This window comes from Oncorhynchus mykiss, chromosome 10 (genome assembly GCF_057628025.1).
Source record: "Oncorhynchus mykiss isolate SJ-2025 chromosome 10, ASM5762802v1, whole genome shotgun sequence".
In the NCBI taxonomy this organism is placed as follows: domain Eukaryota; kingdom Metazoa; phylum Chordata; class Actinopteri; order Salmoniformes; family Salmonidae; genus Oncorhynchus; species Oncorhynchus mykiss.
This window is the reverse complement of record NC_143031.1, coordinates 33,383,953-33,405,759: the sequence shown is the minus strand read 5'-3', so window position 1 is coordinate 33,405,759 and position 21,807 is coordinate 33,383,953. Positions and strand designations below refer to the sequence as shown.

Sequence of the window (21,807 nt, the reverse complement as noted above, 5' to 3'; positions counted from 1 at the left end):
AGCTAATACTTACTCACAAGGATTCCTAAATCATTGCTAATAATAATGAAAATGACAGCAGTTTCTACTGGTCATTGTTTTCAGGCTGGTTGTTTTGGTGCTAGCTAGGTACCAAGCTAAAGATAGCTACCCCAGAAGTTGCGGTCGAACAAATTATGCTTTATTACCAACGCGGTATTGTGAACACATTCTTCGTCGCTGGTGTTTGCTTGTTTGCAGACCTTTTTGTACAGCTTTGACAGTGCTACTGTATTTTATTTGACACGCAACGACGCAAACGTTCCATAGCATGTTTGTTGTAAAGCTAACAGCAGTGACGCCTTTACTGTGTAACTCTGGTCAGGCAACATCTGAAAAATAGCGCACTTGGTAGTGAGTACCGGTGCTCGACCAGTCGGCGAAAGCCAACATCACCCACGACAGAGTACGGTTGATTGTCAAGGGCAATGAATAACATTAACTTGGCTTTAATGTATATCGCCTGTGAGTTGTCTCGCTGAAATGTTGTTTCTCTTTCAAACGACTGCTCGACTTGTTGACTGCTCGATCCACACAGCAGACATTGTGGGCTAGTTTAGGAATGCTGTATTACATATATAGGGCAACATTTTACGTGGCGTCATTACGTCATGTAGCTACGTTATATAGGTATGCACGTCAGCTTTGAAATCGGTTTTGCACATCGGTGTTAAACTCGATACCGATGTTAGCATTTTTAGCTAATATTGTCCGATTCCGATATGTTCACCGATATATCGTGCATCCCTATTCCTGAGCATTATGGTTTACGTCACTATATTCCTGAGCATTATGGTTCACGTCACTATATTCCTGAACACTATGGTTTACGACACTATATTCCTGAGCACTATGGTTTACGTCACTATATTCCTGAGCACTATGGTTTACGTCACTATATTCCTGAGCATTATGGTTTACGTCACTATATTCCTGAGCATTATGGTTCACGTCACTATATTCCTGAACACTATGGTTTACATCACTATATTCCTGAGCACTATGGTTTATGACACTATATTCCTGAGCACTATGGTTTATGACACTATATTCCTGAACACTATGGTTTACATCACTATATTCCTGAGCACTATGGTTTACCACACTCTATTCCAGAAACATTACCTGAAATAGTCAGTGCATCGTTTGTGTCCGTTTTTTTTTTTACTGTGATAACAAAACCATAAAACATTTTATTGTAATGAATGATTAGGTTTATTTTTCACAGTGCAGAAACAATGTGAATATTCATACAGTGAGAATTGTTCGGGAAAAGTTTAGCAATATCTCACAAATGTCTAGATACCAAATTGTGTTTTGTAAGAATTTAGAAATATGACAGACCATCAAACATTAATTAGTTGTGAGATGTAATGCATATTTCATATAGAGGTTTCAGTTAAGGGAGCATTTAAATTTAGGATCATAGTTTTGTCTGGAATTTCACATCCAACATTAATGTGTCTGTGGTATTTTCAGACAGCACAGAATGATTTCAGAAAAATGTGTGCTAATAGAACAAGGAAATCTGTAGCCTACATTAATTGTGGGGTTTGTAGGACTATAATTTCAAGCAGCTTGCAATGTAAAGTGTACATAGTTTGGTCAATGTTTTTAACTGTAGACGGTGAATTGTTGTTTTCATTATTTTTTTTAATGTGTGTCTAAATCATTTTAAATTTAGTTATATTGGGTGCAAAATGACTGCCCAATTTGCCATTTAGGATAGTTTGCAATACAGCTGATTAACCTGCAAGTCACCTGGCTGGCTGATTTACTCTGCTTGTTTTGGGAGAAGCATTATCCTAGGAACTGACTAGCAGCTGTAAAGACATAGGCCCGACCTACACAATGGGCTCTACATTCAAGAGGATTGGGGAAAAGGCATCTAATAACACCAATAGTAATTTAAAAGCGATACAATATTAATGAATCTCTCCTCGGTTTATGGGTTTTACCTTATTGACTGGTTCTTCCTAATTGTGTCTGATTGCTTTGCAAAGAGCCTAATTACAATCTTAGACAGGGAAAAAAAATCAAGGGCTTACACTAATTTGCGTAATTTCCAGTGCTCATTTTTCCATTGTCAGTCAATTGCTTTGATAATGAGAGGTTCGGAAGGGGATTGTCTTTGGGGAAAGCGTTTGGTAAGGACATGCTGAGAGAAGGTATCATTATGGAAAGAGCCTACTCTGCTGCCAAATGAAAAGTTATCCTTAATATGGTAGATTACAGCCTGTTCATTGTCTGTCTGTCTGGGGAGGCCTGTGAAAAATCTATGTTGAGATAAAGAAGTGAAGGGTGTTTGATATGTTTGAACATTTCCAGCTTGTCTCTCTGGACTGCAGAAAGGAGTCAATGGGTTGACATAACTGATGTGTTTAACGCTACCCCTATAGGACCTTATAAAATAGGATTTTAATGATGAAATCTTGTTGTTGTAAGAAATGTTATAACTCAGATTTTTACAATTTCATAAATGATTTCCATTGTTTCATTTGGAAGGGCCGTGCCACATTGCATGCCCAGAACAGAGACACGGTGAAAGAAAAATAAGCTGTAGCCATCTTGGTAAATCTTTCATCACGTCATCCTGCAGCAGCATCTCCCATATTGAAGAGATCTAACTCCTCTATGTTACCGGGCAGACTTTGGCCTGTCAGTCTGGTACTTTGTAATTACATTGCATACGGTGGCAATACTGGAGTTTTATCTTCATCCAATCATAATTAAATCAGGCCTATCAGTTTTTAAATGTTAAGCCAATGGCTGTGTGTAAAGATTAGCATTTTTCCTGTGTCCTTGTTCTAATGTTGTAATGCCTGAGCTGTGATATAAAGCCTTGGTAATTAAAACACAATGCCAGGTCATGAGGGGAGCCAGCCACACAATGTAAAGCTCTCGGAGATCCCGGCATGAAAGGTGCCATAGAAATCCAATCCATTTTAATTGTCTTTTGAATTCATTTGAAATGGCTCGGGTCAATTAAGACAATGCATTTATCCAGCTTTGTGTAATGCCATATCCATCGATCCATAGAGATGACTTTATACATTCATTCATGTGTAAGATATGTTTATGTTTTCCAAACTCCTGCCGTTTGGAATTCATTAGGTATTGATCCTTTTTAGCGACGCCGGTATAAAAGCACAAGGTCTGATAGCGGTCTTATCTGAAGACTCACCCAGCCCAGACCAGGTAATCAATTCAGTGCTATTCAGAGATTGATGCCCTTTCATTTTGTTATTGTTTGGCTGACTTCAACATTTGCTAGCTTTGCAAAAGCATCCACTGTCTTTACATCTGTATAATGACTTTAACTCAAAGCTACTACTGTATCTTAATTAGAGACGAACCCTTCTCCAAAGACTTTTGGACGTTTCAGTTCATTGTCATTTTAGAGGGACTATCCATGGTCACTTACCACTGGAGAGAGACCCTGTGGCTCCGTACCAATTTATTGTTTGACAGCCTGCCCTGAATTATCAGTTTTTCATTTGAAAAAGACTTGATGGCAGGAAACAAAGTGATTTTGTCCAGATTCAATGTTGTTCCTGTGGTGTGATATTTCCTTGTTTTGAGGCAGTACCTGATTTGGTTGGTTGGGTTTTTGGTGTGTCTGTTCTCTGTGCTCTGCTCAACTCTCTTCTTATCCACACCGCTTAGAACCCTGGTCTGCGTACTTTATCCCTCCCCTTCCTGCTGATTGGCCCCAGAGAGGGCAGCTGCAGCCAATGAGGTTTGCCAAAAGTGTTAGTGTTTAGTCTGGCGCTAGGCAGCAGAATCGACTGACAGGCGGGTCAGGCAAAGTCATCGTCTTGGCTGGCTGCCTGTCAAACCTCTGGTACCATTTAAGAAGAGGGGCCAGAACAAGGCAAGGAAAGGCCTCTGCAGGGGAAGCAACCTCAATCCCCTTTCTCTGTCTCTCTCTCTGCCTCTCTCGCTCTCTCTCACTCTTCCTGAAAAGCTCACTCTCTGAAAAGGCTGAAGAGAAAGGCTGAAGATTTGTTTTTCAGTGCTTAAACTGGTTTGATTGCTTGGTTTTTTAACTTGCAAACTCCCTTGCTTCAAAGGCAAGGGAGCACAAAACAGCCCTGTTGCCTGATCTGTAGCCTATGTTAACCACACGTAAACAAACGTGGATCTCTACAGCAGATACAGATGTGGTACAGTCCTCTCATTAACCTGACCCAGTCAGAGGACAGGACAGTGTGAACCTTCATCTGGATTAACCTGTGGGCTGTATATTTCCTGTCATGGCTGGAGGCAACATCAAATGAGTGGTGATAAGGGTGGATGGACTCTTGGTTTGAGACATAAATAACACTGTCCCGTGTGAGCCTTTGGAGAATAAAACGGCTGATATTATCTTCCCCCAAAGCTTAGGCTGCTTGTAGCGCAGGCTTGTCGTGTAAAACAAATATATATATTTCACTCACAGCAAATGGCATGCCTCAGAAATTTGTGAAAACTGCTGATAAGTATGCTCATGTTATGGGTAAATCAGTCTTTCACCAGAGAGGCATTTTGTAATGACTATCTCACTCACATCATGCATTAGGTTCTATCAACATAGTCATCTTTAAACCGTCTTGGGATATTGTTTTTGTGGTTCAGATCAGATTAATTACAATTAGATAAATGTATTAAATGTCCAAGTCTAATGGTTTCCTATCCCCTACGTTTCACCCATTTTTCCCTCCCTGATTCTCAACTATTTCAAATTACTGTGTGTCTGTCAGATTTTTCACCCCTGTCTGGTTTATGATGGTATATTCCATCCCAGGGGAAACTATTTTTTCCTCCCTGGTCTCATTTGAACTTTGACCCTGGCCTCCTGCCTCTCAGGATATGAGATGACCCCTCAGTAGGGGTGAGGGAGGGGTGAGGTGGGTGAGGGGGATGTTTTGGACCAGAGACTGTGTGGTTAATGGCGCTGGGAGCAGATGAGGCCCTGGCTGGGCCCTGCATGGCCCTTTGTTTGAGCTTCTTATTAATACTGAGGTTATTATTAAAGTCTGGCCCGGCCCCAGCGACAACACTGACTTACCCATTAGCTGACGGACTGACTCGAGTCATTAGAAATGATAGAGACTAAACCAAATGTAATTAACGTTTGTAATACATTGGTTGAAGTTGTATGCTTGACTTGTCGGTGTCATACTGAGCTTTAACGGCAGCACTGACAATGATGACAGCATTATGTGTTGTGTTGTACTTCTCATCCATTTGTGTTGGCCCTATTTGACATGAACTTTTATCATCGTTACCATGTTACTACATGTTACTAGACAGGCTGGGAGATATGAAGTCAATATAAATTTACCTCCTAAAAGATAATAAATTATTTGGCTTGGTAACCTCTCCCCTTCCTCCATCTATTCCTCCCACCACAGACAGTCAGTCAATCCCAGACAGTCTCAGGCTCTCAGCGTATGTGTTTTTTAATCCTTACCATAGGTAGGGAAGCTTGGCAGATTCTCAACACTTTTGATTGAAGGCTATATTATGTGGGGGAAACATGTAAAATAGGCTTTTGGGCATAAATTAGAGCTCCTCCATGGTGTATTGCTGGCTCTATGTGAGCCAGAGGGCCATGTTATATGTGTGAGTTATTGCCTTGGACCGCGTGACTCCTGTGGTTGTGTGTACTTCTACTGTGCGTAAGAGGGTCTCGTGGCCAAAGTGTGTGTGTGTGTGTGTGTGTGTGTGTGTGTGTGTGTGTGTTTTCCTACTGTACCAGGGCCTCACTGTGAATTTGTGAGAGAGCAGAAGACAGGAGAAACATTGCACACTGTTTTTGATGTCCAGTTACACAGACCAGCAGAGAAGACCGAGTATTATAGATGAATGTGAATGCTGGTAGATACTGTATATTCCAAGCAGTGTGTGTTTACGCGTGCTCAATGGGCAGAAGATGTAATCTGTAGAGCTCTTTTCATTTATTCTATTAAAAAGGGAACTGGTATATGAGGCGAATTGAAAGCTCCCACCATGAACATCAAATTGACTTTGGAAGGCTCCAGGCATTCCTGTTCGACAGCACATTAGCCGCGGCTACTCTCCACCTTGAGATGATGGGCAGCCTGCCAGGTAGGGGTTGCCATGACTCCTAACGCCACCCCTTCCCTCTGCACTCCCTGCCCCCTTGAATGTGCCAAATATTCGGGCAGGCTGGGCTGGCTAAGGTTTTGATTTAGACAAAAGATGTCTTAACAATGTCAGTAGAATGCTTTATGGGAATGCTGTGGCTTTCTGGTAGGAAATCATGTGACCTCCTCGGCCAAGGTTTTGTTATGGTGCCAGGAGGGAGAGAACGAGAGAGGGAGTGAAGGGGGAAACTTGGAATGCGATGCCAGCAAAGGGTTTTTATTCTTTCTTTTTGGGGCTTTCTTTCATTCTTGTGTTTGCTGAGAAAATGGCGGACGGTGTGGAGCTGAAATGAACCCGACTTGCCAATGGAGCTGGGCACAATAACACAACTCAACTTTAGTATTTTTAAATATTTTTTTTTGCATGGCACCCATGTCTCATAGCTTTTTGATTCCTGATAAATCCTGCTTCCTATCTGTCTGTCTCCGGCTGGGTACAAAAGAGAGGTCTGAACAATCCAAATCAAGTAGAGATGATGAATGTCAAATGGTTAGTAGAGATCTGGGTAAGTGGCACTGGTGCTGGCACATTTGCACTGTCCCATTCCATACCTGGCTTTGTCGCACTGCGGCCATGCAACCACAGCCAGGAATATTCTGATGTGTTGGGGAACGATGTAGTTGGCACCGTTAATGCTAGCTGACCGTGGCATGCTCCATTACACTGGCATCCCATTTGCCATGGCATCTCGCTCACCCGGGCAGATTTATACAGCTCCTTGCCACGATTTTCTAAATTGCTGTTGCTGTCTGTGATAAGTTGGGCTAACCTATCCTCTCCTCTCGCCACAGCCTCAGTGCTGCATGCTGGCCAGGAGAAGAGGAGGACTGCCCCTGCATGTGTCTCTGTGGGAAGAGAATAGACGGGGAGAGATCTTCTCCACAACATTTTTATTCTCACTGAAAAATGGACTTCCATGCACATTTCCTATCTAGAGGGAACTGCTGAAGCATGTGATGCTTATGAGCGGCTGCAACTGTAAATGGAATCTGCTTTAGAATGGACAGAATACTATTGCAATACAATTGCCGGTACTATCAGGGTTTTTGTGAAGCCGTTCTCTCTTCGTCTTTTTCTTTCTTTGCTTTATTATTCACCAACACATTTATTTTCAGTCTGAAATATTGTGTGTTTAAAGATAATAATTTGTTTATATTGTACTATTGCTATTGATTTAGGAACCATGAAAGTGTGCAGTAGGGTGTGGAACTGCTGGTTTTGAACAAGCCAATTAATGTTGTTACTTTCTTTGTGTTTTCAGAGTGAGAAATGACCATGGGTGACTCCTTACCCTGAAAGGCACACGATCAACAAGGTAAGTTACCTTCAGAAATAAGTTACCCTCTACAGTACATTGTGCTATTGTTTGTATCCTGAATTACCAAAAGCCAATGGCTGTTTCTTGAATTGTGGACCTTGGATTTGGCACAGACATTGTGTTGTATTCCTCTCCTCAGCTTGCGCTCTTGGTGCCATGTCTATAGGCCAGACAAAAAGCTATGGAGACATTCTTTGCCTTTGCAGTCTCACCTGTACATTCAAGCAATACATCTGTAGTTATTTAGGTTTTGTAGCTGTATTTGGTTTGATCTGACTTAGTTTGACAGGTACGGTATATTTTCAGATCATATGTGGGAGATTCTGCCCTGCAGTTTTCGTCTGGCTCTTTCTATTGTGCTGTTCTTTTTCAATTCCTATTTTGTAGCCAACATCCCGTTGCTTAGCTCAAAACACTTCAGATCCTTATACGATTCAACACATGTAGCAGAATTGATCCACTCTGTGATTTAGATGGAACAGGGTTTTATTGTGTGGTTTATTGTCCTCGCTGTATTGTTGATTAGGATAGTGTAAGGATGACATTATGGATGTATTTGTGGACATCAACCTATGACTGACATTATTTTTGATTTGACAGCCTGTTGCATGCATGGTACAATTGACTTCTCCACTTACATAAAGTGACATATTAACAGAGTTGGGCCCCAGGTTTGTGGCATAGTGTAACATATTGTTCAGTGTAATTTGACATGTTTATTTTGATACTTTCCAACTAACCACTTGGCACAAACCCGTAGATCCGATCTTGTGGCGAATCTGACTTCACAAGCTCCTCTCTGTGGGTCTCTGTCATTGTGGTGTGAACAACATAATTTTTTAAATGGCAACTTTGATGCCCTTTATTTGTAAAATGACTAGTAATGGATATTTCCTGTCCTGTGGTGTTTAGGAGCTCCAATACATTGTTTGTGAGGCAGAATAGAACATTCTGATTATTATAACAAAGCCTGAACCATAATGTTTCAGTGTTGTTTGATTTGATAGCTTATTCCAACCTTTTGATGGTAATGGAAGCAACCTACAGTACAAATCAGAAGATAGTGTTCTTGGCTTGCAAATAGTGGACAAGACAAGAAGAAGGCCTACTGAAAATGTGTGCATCCGGGTTGAGGTAGTAGGTTGTATGGTTTAGAATGACACCCTGGGAGTTAACGGTACAACCTTCTAGCTTTCCTTGGAGTACACTCATGACATCAAGCAAAAAGATGACCCTCATCATGTCTTTCAAAGCATAGCTTGGCTTGGTTTACATCAGCCAACTATTTTTGAGGGCCATGATGTCAAAATCTCACCGTCAATGTTTTTTTCTCTGTGCACTATTTTAATTTAAGTGTGCATTTGTTTACACTCTGTAAGAACGTTTGTTGATCCTGTCGCTATGACTACAACAGGCTAGCTTGACTGGAGCTAACTATAGCCGACGTTAGCTTCTATGCTAACAGACTTTTATGAATTAAACTATGAAAACCCCATAAAAAATATAACAACAGTTTATATTATTACACTCAGTTTAACTTGATGATAACGTTTAAAATATTTTGTTTATCTGGTGCTTTTCTCTTCAGTTTTCAGTTTGCTCTCATTTTCCTGACACTGACTGGGCAGGCTAGCGCGAGACCCACTGTAGAGTGAGAGCGCGTGAAGCCAACCACTAGAGCGAGCGGCTCTCTCTGTGGTCCGAAACAGGCACAACACCCATTGACTATAAATACTGTAAATTATTACAACATGACAAAGATTAGGCTACCATATACACTACCGTTCAAAAGTTTGGGGTCACTTAGAAATGTCCTTGTTTTTTAAAGAAAATCAAATTTTTTGTCCATTAAAACAACATCAAATTGATCAGAAATACAGTGTAGACATTTTTTAATGTTATAAATGACTATTGTAGCTTGAGGCGTACGGAGGAGTACAGAGGCCCATTATCAGCAACCATCACTCCTGGGTTCCAATGGCACGTTGTGTTAGCTAATCCAAGTTTAGCATTTTAAAAGGCTAACTGATCATTAGAAAACCCTTTTGCAATTATGTTAGCACAGCTGAAAACTGTTGTTCTGATTGATGAAGCAATAAAACTGGCCTTCCCTAGACTAGTTGAGTATCTGGAGCATCAGCATTTGTGGGTTCGATTACAGATTCAAAATAGCCAGAAACAAAGCACTTTCTTCTGAAACTCGTCAGTCTATTCTTGTTCTGAGAAATGTGAGCTGTTCCATGAGAGAAATTGCCAAGAAACCTTCAAAGCTGTGTACTACTCCTTTCACAGAACAGAGCAAACTGGCTCTAAACCAGAATAGAAAGAGGAGTGGGAGGCCCCGGTGCACAACTGAGCAAGAGGATAAGTACATTAGTGTCTAGTTTGAGAAACAGACACCTCACAAGTCCTCAACTGGCAGCTTCATTAAATAGTACCCGAAAACACCAGTCTCAACGTCAACAGTGAAGAGGCGACTCCGGGATGCTGGCCTTCAAGTTGCTTCTGAATTTATCAGAAACTTTCCCATACTGGTATGTCAATTAATCAATATAATACCAACCAACCTCTTTTGACCTTGGGGGGTTTATTTATTTAATGCATTGTACTGCCATTGTACTATGGTAATGCACAATTAATAGAGATGGTACCATATGATCATTTTTGAGGTAATACCATGGTATTTTTTAGGTGTACCATCATACTTCAAAGCTAAAACCATGGTACATTTCCATGATTCAAACTATACCATGGTATAAGGGAAAGTACCATAGTTGTACCTTGGTACATTTTGTAATTGCCAAACAACACTACTGCCACCTTCTGATTTGGAGTATTTTAACAGGGTTTGTGGCTGACGACTACAAGGTCTTTGCTGTGAAAACACAAAAAAAGATTGACTGACGACACTGTTCAGAGGTGCTAATTAATCTCGGGTGGCAAACGGTAGACAATTCCACACTACATGACCAAAAGTATGTGGACACCTGCTCGTCAAACATTTCTTTCCAAAATCATGGGCATTAATATGGAGTTGGTCCCCCCTTTGCTGCTATAACAGCCTTCACTCGTCTGGGAAGGCTTTCCACTAGATGATGAAACATGGCTGCGGGGACTTGCTTCCATTTAGCCACAAGAGCATTTGTGAGGTTGGGCACTGATGTTGGACGATTAAGCCTGGCTCGCAGTTGGTGTTCCAATTCATCCCAAAGGTGTTCCATGGAGTTAAGGTCAGGGCTTTGTGCAGGCCAGTCACGTTCTTCCACACCGATCTCAACAAGCCATTTCTGTATTGACCTTGCTTTGTGCACTGGGGCATTGTCATGCTGAAACAGGAAAGGGCCTTCCCCCCAACTGTTACCACAAAGTTGGAAGTAGCAAATTGTCTAGAATGTCATTGTATGCTGTAATGTTAAGATTTCCCTTCACCGGAATTAAGGGGCCTAGCCCTAATCATGAAAAACAGCCCCAGACAATTATTCCTCCTCCACCAAACTTTACAGTTAGCGCTATACATTAGGGCAGGTAGTCTTCTTCTGGCATCCGCCAAACCCAGATTCTTCCGTCAGACTGACTCACAGATGAGGAGCATGATTCATCACTCCAGAGAATGCAATGGCTGCAAGCTTTACACCACTCCAGCCAACGCTTGGCATTGCGCATGGTGATCTTGGGCTTGTGTGTGGATGCGTGACCATGGAAACCCATTTCATGAAGCTACCGACGAACAGTTCTTGTGCTGACGTTGCTTCCAGAGGCAGTTTGGAACTCGGTAGTGAGTGTTGCAACCGAGGACAGATGAGGACAGCACTCGAAAGTCCCGTTCTGTGAGCTTGTGTGGCCTACCACTTTGTGGCTGAGCCGTTGTTGCTCCTAGACGTTTCCACTTCACAATAACAGCACTTACAGTTGACCGGGGCAGCTCTAGCAGGGCAGAAATTTAACAAGCTGACTTGTTGGAAAGGCAACACTCTCTCCAGTGCAGGTCAGGCAACACTCTCTCCAGTGCAGGGCAGGCAACACTCTCTATGGTGCAGGCAAGGGCCTTGACAACCATTCTCCTGTGAGTTGAGCACTGAATCACAGCCACATTTTATGATGCCCAGATGGTTGGATGTAAACATCAAGTATGAAATGTAATAATCATCATAAATCTGAGAGTCTCTGTTTAGCTGATTCTTTTGTTTCAGAAAACATCAGACATCACCATCAGATTTTACTATGTATCCATTTGTGCTGTGGAATATAGTTGCCAGGTTTAGTGCCTTTCTTAAGGGGTTTAGTGGCTTGATTATCTCACCTACCTACCTACTGTACCTGCTGGAAGCAAGGCCGTTCCCCAAATTGCTTCAGCAGACATACAGACTGCTGTAATGTTAAAACTGTCCAGCATTGGAACAGTTTGTTTCCGTGCACCAATCCTTAGTTATGATCTATGGGCACTTATGCGACGGGGTGCAGTAGTGATGTCTGGTCTGATCTGGGGTTTAAACCTGCTCCAGCCCAGCTTGGGCTGAAGTCTTTATTTACCACAGTCGGTTTGTCTACTAAAATCAGGGGCTCTGTCTCTCTCTCTCTCTCTCTGGCAGTGGGGCACAGCTTGTAAGAGTTGGATCAACACAAAGGAGAACAAAATGCATATGTGGATCAGTTTTATCAGTCTACAGATTATTACAAATTCAAACTGAATTTGAAATATACTGAAAGCGAGAGGGTGTTGCTGTAATTCCTCTCTTTGTCAGAGCACCATGTCAGTTTTTTCTGACTTTGTTGATGGCTGATACTGTAATGTAAACCTCTCATACAGGGTCTTGAGTAAATACACCACTGTTATGATACTATTGTCTCTTTCACTTTACACTGTCAGTGGTTGGAAAGCAGTCTCTTCAGTCTAGAGTGGATATGGGCGTCAGATTGTCCCTCCAATTCAACCTTAGTTCTCAAACCTGCAATGGCAGCTTTGTTCATACTTTTGGTTGCTATTCACGACTATATTCCAATACCTGATATCACTACAACGAGACAAAGATGTTTTGACCAAGATGTCTTGGAAAAGACCAGAAGCTTTTCAAACACACTACTAAACCCATAGGGCCATAGCTTGACAGACATTGCCAGTTGCTAGGAGCGCCCTGCTCCACCCACCACCACAACTCTGCAGCATTACCTCAGAGAGCACAGCCTCTCTCAGCTGGTGGAGCCTCTTATCAACACGGACCGCCCAGTGAAAGGGACTTAGCACCTGTTAATTAGGGGCCAAACGAACTCAGAGTGTTATTAATGGGTGTTCAATGGCAGAGCGTGAGAGGTCTATAGGAAGACAGGCTCATTGTAATGGCTGAAATGGAATTAATGGAACGGAATCAAACGTATAGAAACCACATTTGACTCCGTTCCATTAATTTAATTCCACCCATTCCAATGAGCCCTTCCTTCTATAACTCTTCACACCGGTCTCCTCTGCTCTCCATGTAGGCTCAACAACAAGCCTCAGATGGCTCACAATGCCAACAGGTTGGCAAAACATATATGTTTAGCCTGATCCTGCTAAAACCCTGGAAACACCAGAAGGTATGGCATTTTATCTGTATGGGGCCTCTTAGCGGACCTCTGTGGTGACTGCTCTGCTCTGTCAAAACAACAACTATAGTGGTACACCTCAGTCACTCAGTCTGTCTGGCCCTCTGGGGCTCTGGGGTCAGACTGAGTGAAAGGATATTGGTTAAGGTTCTGAATGATGTAAAGAACATTTAATTAACCATGTCTGAATTTCTGGAGGAGTACCAATATGAAATATATACTCTTAATTCCAGTGTAAATTTCTAGATCACTTTTTTGGTGATACATCTCTTGAGTTTTTAGGAAACAAATTAAATGATGTGGTAGTATGTATTATACAAATATATGTTTTGCCATTTACAGCCAGGTATGCAAATAGCCTTGGTTGGGTTCATCCTGTTCCTTCTCAGCCCTCCATAGTTATTGAACAGACTAGAGGAGCCAAACTGCATTGTGCCGGAGCACAGAGTTTATTTTAAGAGCTCTATTTTCCCCCTCTTTCCTCACCTCTGAACTGAATGGTCATCCAGATGTAGCTAGCAAGCGAGGCTGAGGCGAAGGGGACCTGCTGCCTCAGCACTCCCTGCTCCAACTGGCCCAGTGGCCAGGCAGGGCTAGGAGTCATTGGTTCCAGCTGTGCTTCCATTTATGGGATGGTTGGACAAATAAATGATGGGATTATATAGGAGAGGGGAGGTGAGACGGTGGGGGAGGAGAGACTGGGGGAGGAGAGACTGGGGGAGGTGAGATGGTGGGGGAGGTGAGACGGCGGGGGAGGTGAGACGGTGGGGGAGGAGAGGTTCTATTTTCACTGCACAAACCAATCAAGGCCTGCTGAACAGAAAAGCACACTGACAGAGAGCTCTAAAATAGGTAATTTAAATTATTTTACTGAAGTTTTACTTCAGGATATATCCTGCATTCCAGGTCATGCTAGGTAGCATTTATTTACATAAATGTCATGCCAGGTGAAATTGTGTCATGGCAGGTTAAATTGTAACAATGGAATGTTTTCAAACCAAATTATATGGGGGATTAGGCATGTAATTGTCTGATTATGAAATGCAACTTATCATTACTTACAATTTTACATAATTGTTTTTCTTCTGTACACAGGAAGGAAATAGATGAATATCACAATCTCTCCAGGACCAGCTGCATTAGCAAAAGCATTGTTGACCTCTTGATCTCATAGTTGTAGAATAGTTGACTATTTTAACATTTTTTAAGTGTTTTTTTAGCCTCTACATGTACACAAAAAAAATAAACCCTATTGTAATAAGTATATTGAAGGTATTTTCAGTTAGTTATTGTTGGACATAATCCCCATACACATATACTGAATAAAAATGTAAACGCAGCATGCAGCAATTTCAAAGACTTTACTGAGTTACAGTTCATATAAGGAAATCAGCAGTTGTACTTAAGTAAAAATACTTTAAAGTACTACTTAAGTCTTTTTTTGAGTATCTGTACTCTACTTTACTATTTATATTTTTGACAACTTGTACTTTTACTTCACTACATTCCTAAATAAAATAATGTACTTTTTACTCCATACATTTTACCTGACATCAAAAAGAACTCATTACTTTTGGAATGCTTAGCAGGACAGGAAAATGGTCCAATTCACGCACTTATCAAGAGAAAATCCCTGGTTATTCCTACTGCCTCTGATCTGGCAGACTCACTAAACACAAATGCTTCCTTTGTATTTATTAAGGATCCTTATTAGCTGCTGCCCCTGGGGTCCAGCAACATTAAAGCAATTATACAATTTAAAATATGACATGACAAACCCCATAACAACCTAACACCAGTTCCCACAAGCCACTACTCTACTATCACATATCTACAATACAAAATCCATGTCTCTTCACAGTCCCCGCTGTTCCATAAGGTGTATTTTTATCTGGTTTTAAAATCTGATTCTACTGCTTGCATCAGTTACCTAATGTGGAATAGAGTTCCATGTACTGTAGCCATGGCACTATGTAATACACTGCGCCTCCCATAGTCTGTTCTTGATTTGGGGATTGTGAAGAGACCTTTGTTGGCTTGTCTTGTGAGGTATGCATGGGTGTCCGAGCTGTGTGTTAGTAGTTTAAATAGTGGTGTAAAGTACTTAAGTAAAAAATTCTTGAAAGTACTACTTAAGTCGTTTTTTGGGGTATCTGTACTATATTTTTGACAACTTTTACTTCACTACATTCCTAAAGACAATAATGTACTTTTTACTCCATACATTTTCCCTGACACCCAAAAGTACTCGTCACATTTTGAATGCATAGCAGGACAGGAAATGGTCTAATTCATGCACTTATCAAGAGAACCAACCTGGTCATCCTTACTGCCTCTGATCTGGAAGACTCACTAAACACATGCTTCATTTGTAAATTATGTCTGAGTGTTGGAGTGTGCCCCTGGCTATCTGTATTTTTATTTTTAGATATAAATAATAATATGCTTAATAAGGAATTTGAAATTATTTATACTTTTACTTTTGACACTTAAGTATATTTTAGCAATTACATTTACTTTTGATACTTAATTATATTTAAAGCAAATACTTTGACTTTTACTCAAGTATTTTACTGGATGACTTTCACTTTTAGTTGAGTCATTTTCTATTAAAGTACCTTTATTTTGTATGAAAAATTGGGTACTTTTTTACACCAGTTGAAACAGACACCTCGGGTGCATTCAGCATGTCAACACTTCTTACAAAAACAAGTAGTGATGAAGTCAATCTCTCCTCCACTTTGAGCCATGAGAGATTTACATGCATATTTTTAATGTTAGCTCTCCGTGTACATTTAAGAGCCAGCCATGCTGCCCTGTTTTGAGCCAATTGTAATTTTCTGAGGTCCATCGGTGGCACCTGACCACACGACTGAATAGTTGTCCAGGTGCTACAAAATTAGGTCCTGTAGGTCGTGCCTTGTTGATAGTGTTAAAAGGGCAGAGTAGCGATTTATTATGGACAGACTGCTCCCCATTTTAGCTACCTTTGTATCAACATGACAGTTTATAATCCAGGGTTACTCCAAGCAGTTTAGTCAGCTCAACATGCTCAATTTCCACATTATTTATAACACAATTTAGTTTAGGTTTAGGGTTTAGTGAATGATGTGTCCCAAATACAACTAATTTATTTTTTGAAATATTTAGGACTAATTTATTCCTTGCCACCAATTCTGAAACTAACTGCTGCTTTTTGTTAAGTGTTGCAGTGATTTCACTTGCTGTAGTGGCTGATGTGTGTAGTGTTGAGTCATCCGCATACATAGACAAGCTGGTTTGACTCAAAGCCAGTGTCATGTCATTAGTAAAGATTGAAAAAAGTAAGGGACCTGGACAGCTGCCCTGGGGAATTCCTGATTCTACCTGGATTATGTTGGAGAGGCTTCCATTAAAGAACACCCTCTATGTTATGTTAGACAGGTAACTCTTTATCCATAATATAGTAGGGGGTATCCATAATATAGTAGTAATTTTTCCATCAGTAGACTATGATCGATAATGTCAAAAGCCGCACTGAAGTCTAACGAAACAGCTTCCACAATCTTTTTCTCGTGAATCATCAGTCATTTGTGTCAGTGCTGTGCTTGTTGAATGTCCTTTCTATAAGTGTGCTGAAAGTCTGTTGTCAATTTGTTTACAGTAAAAATAGGATTGTATCTGGTCAAACACAACTTTTACCAAAAGTTTGCTAAGGCTTGGTAAAGGGCTGATTGATCGGCTATTTGAGCCAGTAAATGGGGTTTTACTGTTCTTGGGTAGCGGAATTAATTTAGCTTCCCTCCAGGCCTGAGGGGCATACTTTCTAATAGGCTTAAATTAAAGATGTGGCAAATAGGAGTGGCAATATCATCTGCTATTATCCTCAGTAATTTTCCATCCAAGTTGTCAGACCCCGGTGGCTTGTCATTGTTGATAGACAACAATAATTGTTTCACCTCTTCCACTCACTCACCACTCACTTTACGGATTTCAAAATTACAATGCTTGTCGTTCATAATTTGATCAGTTATACTTGGATGTGTAGTGTCAGCGTTTGTTGCTGGCATGTCATGCCTAAATTTGCTAATCTTGCCAATGAAAAAATCATTAAAATAATTGGCAAAATCAGTGGGTTTTGTGATGAATGAGCTCTCTGATTCAATGAATGATGCAGCTGAGTTTACCTTTTTGCTCAAAATGTAATTTAAGGTAAATGTTTGAGTGTTGCAGTGTGCCCCCGATCAGTACAATTTTTTTTTTTTACTAGAAAATGGTGCCGTCTGGTTTGCTTAATATCAAATCAAATCAAATTTATTTGTCACATACACATGGTTAGCAGATGTTAATGCGAGTGTAGCGAAATGCTTGTGCTTCTAGTTCCGACAATGCAGTAATAACCAACATGTAATCTAACTAACAATACCAAAACTACTGTCTTATACACAGTGTAAGGGGATAAAGAATATGTACATAAGGATATATGAATGAGTGATGGTACAGAGCAGCATAGGCAGGATACAGTAGATGGTATCGAGTACAGTATATACATGAGGTGAGTATGTAAACAGAGTGGCATAGTTAAAGTGGCTAGTGATACATGTATTACATAAGGATGCAGTCGATGATATAGAGTACAGTATATACGTATGCATATGAGATGAATAATGTAGGATAAGTAACATTATATAAGGTAGCATTGTTTAAAGTGGCTAAAAAAGATGACCTGGGGTATAATAATATAAGGAATTTGAAATTATTTATACTTTTACTATTGATGCTTAAGTAAATTTTAGCAATTACATTTACTTTTGATACCTAAGTATATTTAAAGCCAAATACTTAAAAAATATATATTATATTCATTTTTTACCTATTTTTCTCCCCAATTGGTAGCTATAATCTTGTCCCATCTCTGCAACTCCCGTAGGGACTCAGGAGAGGCAAAGGTCGAGAGCCATGTGTCCTCTGAAACACTGTACAGCTGACGATGAAGTCAGTGTGCATGCGCCCAGTCGCCACAAGGTTGCTAGAGCGAGATGGGACAAGTACATCTCAGTCGTTCAAACCCTCCCCTAATCCGGACGACGCTGGGCCAATTGTGCCCCTCCTGAAGGGCCTCCTGGTCGCGGCCGGCTGCGACACAGCCCGGGATTAAACCTGCATCTGTAGTGACGCCTCTAGCACTGTGATGCAGTACCTTAGTCCGCTGCGCCACTCGGGAGGCCCCCTACTTTTAGACTTTTACTCAAGTAGTATTTTACTGGGTGACTTTCACTTTTACGTGAGTCATTTTCCATTGAGGTATCTTTACTTTTACTCAAGTATGACAATTGGGTACTTTTTCCACCACTGGAAATCATTCAATTGAAATAAATTAATTAGGCCCTCATCTATGAATTTCACATGACTAGAAATACAGATATGCATCTGTTGGTCACAGCTACCTTTTTAAAAAAAAGTAGGGATCGATCAGAAAACCAGTCAGTATCTGGTGTGACCACCATTTGTCTAATGCAGCGCGACACATCTCTTTCGCATAGAGTTGATCAGGCTGTTGATTGTGGCTTGTGGAATGTTGTCCCACTCCTCTTCAATGGCTGTGCGAAGTTGCTGAATATTGGCAGGAACTGGAACACGCTGTCGATCCAGAGCATCCCAAACATGCTCAATGGGTGACATGTCTGGTGAGTATGCAGGCCAAGGAAGAACTGGGACATTTTCAGCGTCCATGAATTGTGATCCTTGCAATATGGGGTCGTGCATTATCATGCTAAAACATGAGGTGATGGCGTGGATGAATGGCACGACAATGGGCCTCAGGATCTCGTCATGGTATCTCTGTGAATTCAAATTGCCATCGATAAAATCCAATTGTGTTCATTGACAGTAGCTTATACCTGCCCATACCATAACCCCACCGCCACCTTGGGGCACTCGATGCCATACTGTGTCTGTCTGTGTCTATGAGGACGGTTGGACATACTGCCAAATTCTCTAAAACAACATTGGAGGCGGCTTATGGTAGATAAATGAAAATGAAATTCTCTGGCAACAGCTCTTGTGGACATTGCTGCAGTTAGCATGCCAATTGCACACTCCCTCAAAACTTGAGACATCTGTGGCATTGTGTTGTTTGACAAAACTGCACATTTTAGAGTGTCCGTTTATTGTCCCCAGCACAAGGTGCACCTGTGTAAGACCATGCTGTTTAATCAGCTTCTTGATATGCCACACATTTCAGGTGGATGGATTATCTTGGCAAAGGAGAAATGCTCACTATAAACTTTTTTGGGGTGTGGACAATTTCTGGGATTTTTTATTTCAGCTCATGAACCATGGGACCAAGACTTTGCATGTTGCATTTATATTTTTGTTCAGTGTACATACATGTAACGCTGATTCATGCTTTTGACTGAGTGAGAGCCCTTTTAACAAGGTCATTTGTCTGCTGGTCCTGCCCTCAGTAAACACTATAGAGACCTTGATAAAATGAAAACATGAAGGATTGTAGCCTGACACTGTTGTTACTAGCCAGACAGGCAGCTACTAGCCAGCTACAAACCCCCCCGTTCATACAGCAGCAGCTTGTGATTTGGTGAAGTCTCTGCAATGCTGCTAGTATTTTTCCCCAAGGCGAGATATCCCCTTAATGTGATCCGTTTAGTGGCAAATGAATAACCATAACACATCCATGGCAGACGGGTGTCCCATTGATCTGTCTGGAATCAGTCAGCCCCCCCTCCCCCTTTCCTCTCGGTCTACTGCTGCATCAGCCACTCTCCCCTATCGATACGCTCTTGCCCCTTGACCCCTGGGACAGATCAATGGTATTGATCGAGAAGGGCAAGGGCAGGGTCCGCTGACTGGCCCCACCAATCCCCCCTCCGTCCGTCCGTCCGTCAGCTAGTGTGACAAGACATGATCGTCATTAATGTCCCGCTGGCTGGGCCCCCCTTCCCCCACACACGCATCCCTGTTCCTTCAGTTACCTGCTCGCCACTAATGGTGCTGTCTGTCTGCCTGCTTGTCTGCCTGCTTGTCTGCCTGCTTGTCTGCCTGCTTGTCTGCCTGTATGTCTGCCTGTATGTCTGCCTGTCTGTATGTCTGCCTGTATGTCTGTCTGTATGCTAGGCGTCCTTTGTTTGGATACCTGTCTGATTGACACTCGCCTGCCGCTTTGTAAGACACTGTTATCTGAATTCAGGCTTACCGTTAAATGGGTGGACGTGGTGTAATACCGTTTTGATAGTTTATATTGGTTCTCAAGTCATTGTGTGCACTGCCTTCCTGTTAGTTTTTTTGTGTTCTTTGAGACTACAGTATTTCTGGGGTGTAAATCATAATACTTCTGTCATGACAACGTTCTCTTTTATGTTAGTAGTGCATCATAGAGGTTTGAGGAGATATACTTACTCTACCTTCCTGATACTTACATTCCTTCTTCCTTTAGATTTTTACTGGATACAAGGGTCATTAATGTTTATGACATTGTACACATGTTCTGTTTCCACGAATACCACGACCAACTGTGGTATTCCAAGATTTGCTACACAGTCTAGCCTAGAGAAATGGAGAGGGTGGGAGTATAGAGGAGGAGAAGTGGGGGGAGGAGAGGAGGGTCAATGCGTGTCGTCTAGTCATGTGCGCGTGTTGGGGGTAGCTCTGCATTGATGGGAGTGTCTCACGGATTGTGTGTGTGTGTGTGTGTGTGTGTGTGTGTGTGTGTGTGTGTGTGTGTGTGTGTGTGTGTGTGTGTGTGTGTGTGTGTGTGTGTGTGTGTGTGTGTGTGTGTGTGTGTGTGTGTGTGTGTGTGTGTGTGTGTGTGTGTGTGTGTGTGTGTGTGTGTGGCGGGGCGGTGGTAGCTCCAGACATTGCAGTGACACTGCTGTAATGGAGCTGATTGATCACCAGTCCTGTTGTACAGACTGCCGCCTCCTCTCCCTTTCCTCTCTCCCTCGCTCCCACCTCCCCTCTCTCATACACAATAACTAGGGATGGGGGTTTGAAATAATTTTACTATTCGGAATAGTATCATGAATTTTGGTAGGATATTCAGATATTAGAAATACATGTGTTTATTATTTTTTTTACTTACATTTTTAACCTGAGCACTGCTGCACGAGGTACAGACTGGCACTTTATTGTTACAGCTGCAGAACGGGCCGAGAGAGATGGGAGCGAGCAGACTATAGCTAGCTAGGCTAATTGACGCCACATGCTGCGCATTCCCCCCAACCCAATTCAGATAAAACTACAGCCTACCTGTTTGTTCCTCTTTGTTGCCTACTCCTTCAAATTTCAAGAGGAAGATAATGTAATAATACAATATATTTTTTAAACTGTTGGCGTTCTAGGTCTTGATGTTGTTTTGAGCTAAAATACACATTTCTGTGTGTGGACCGCCAGAGTGATTTATCTGAAGGATCTCTGCATTGCAGCAAAGCCGAGACTTGGGGGTTTCGCAGTGTGAATTCAGGGCTCCAGGCATAAGTTACATAAGCGGTCGCCGACAAAAATACATCAATACAATTTGAAACTCTTACTGTTGAAAGTTATAATAGTATAATACACAAGGTGCAATTTCAAAATGTGGTTGTGCATCAGCAGTTTTTATATTGTTATATGTCACTCACTGACAGTCACTTAATTAGCCATGTCAGCTAACAATGTTTAGATTGGTAAGTTAGTCTAGCCAGTTATCTAGTCATCATGGCCAAATACCGACAAGGCACATAGGGCACGTGCCCAGTGGCCCT

At 41.6% G+C, this 21,807-nt stretch overlaps 1 long non-coding RNA gene across 2 annotated transcripts in view; it reads left to right on the top strand.

Annotated features, from left to right (window-relative positions):
- Positions 1-5,782: 5,782 nt before the first annotated feature.
- LOC110533673 (uncharacterized) overlaps positions 5,783-21,807 on the top strand; it is a 31,330-nt gene continuing 15,305 nt past the window's right edge. Inside the window, exons 1-3 of one of the 2 annotated variants that reach the window (XR_016483658.1) lie at positions 5,783-6,676; positions 7,433-7,486; positions 9,782-10,023. This is a non-coding gene — a long non-coding RNA (uncharacterized LOC110533673). Of the gene's footprint in view, positions 6,677-7,432; positions 7,487-9,781; positions 10,024-21,807 lie in introns of those variants that run through there. The other variant, XR_016483657.1, reaches the window with a different exon arrangement.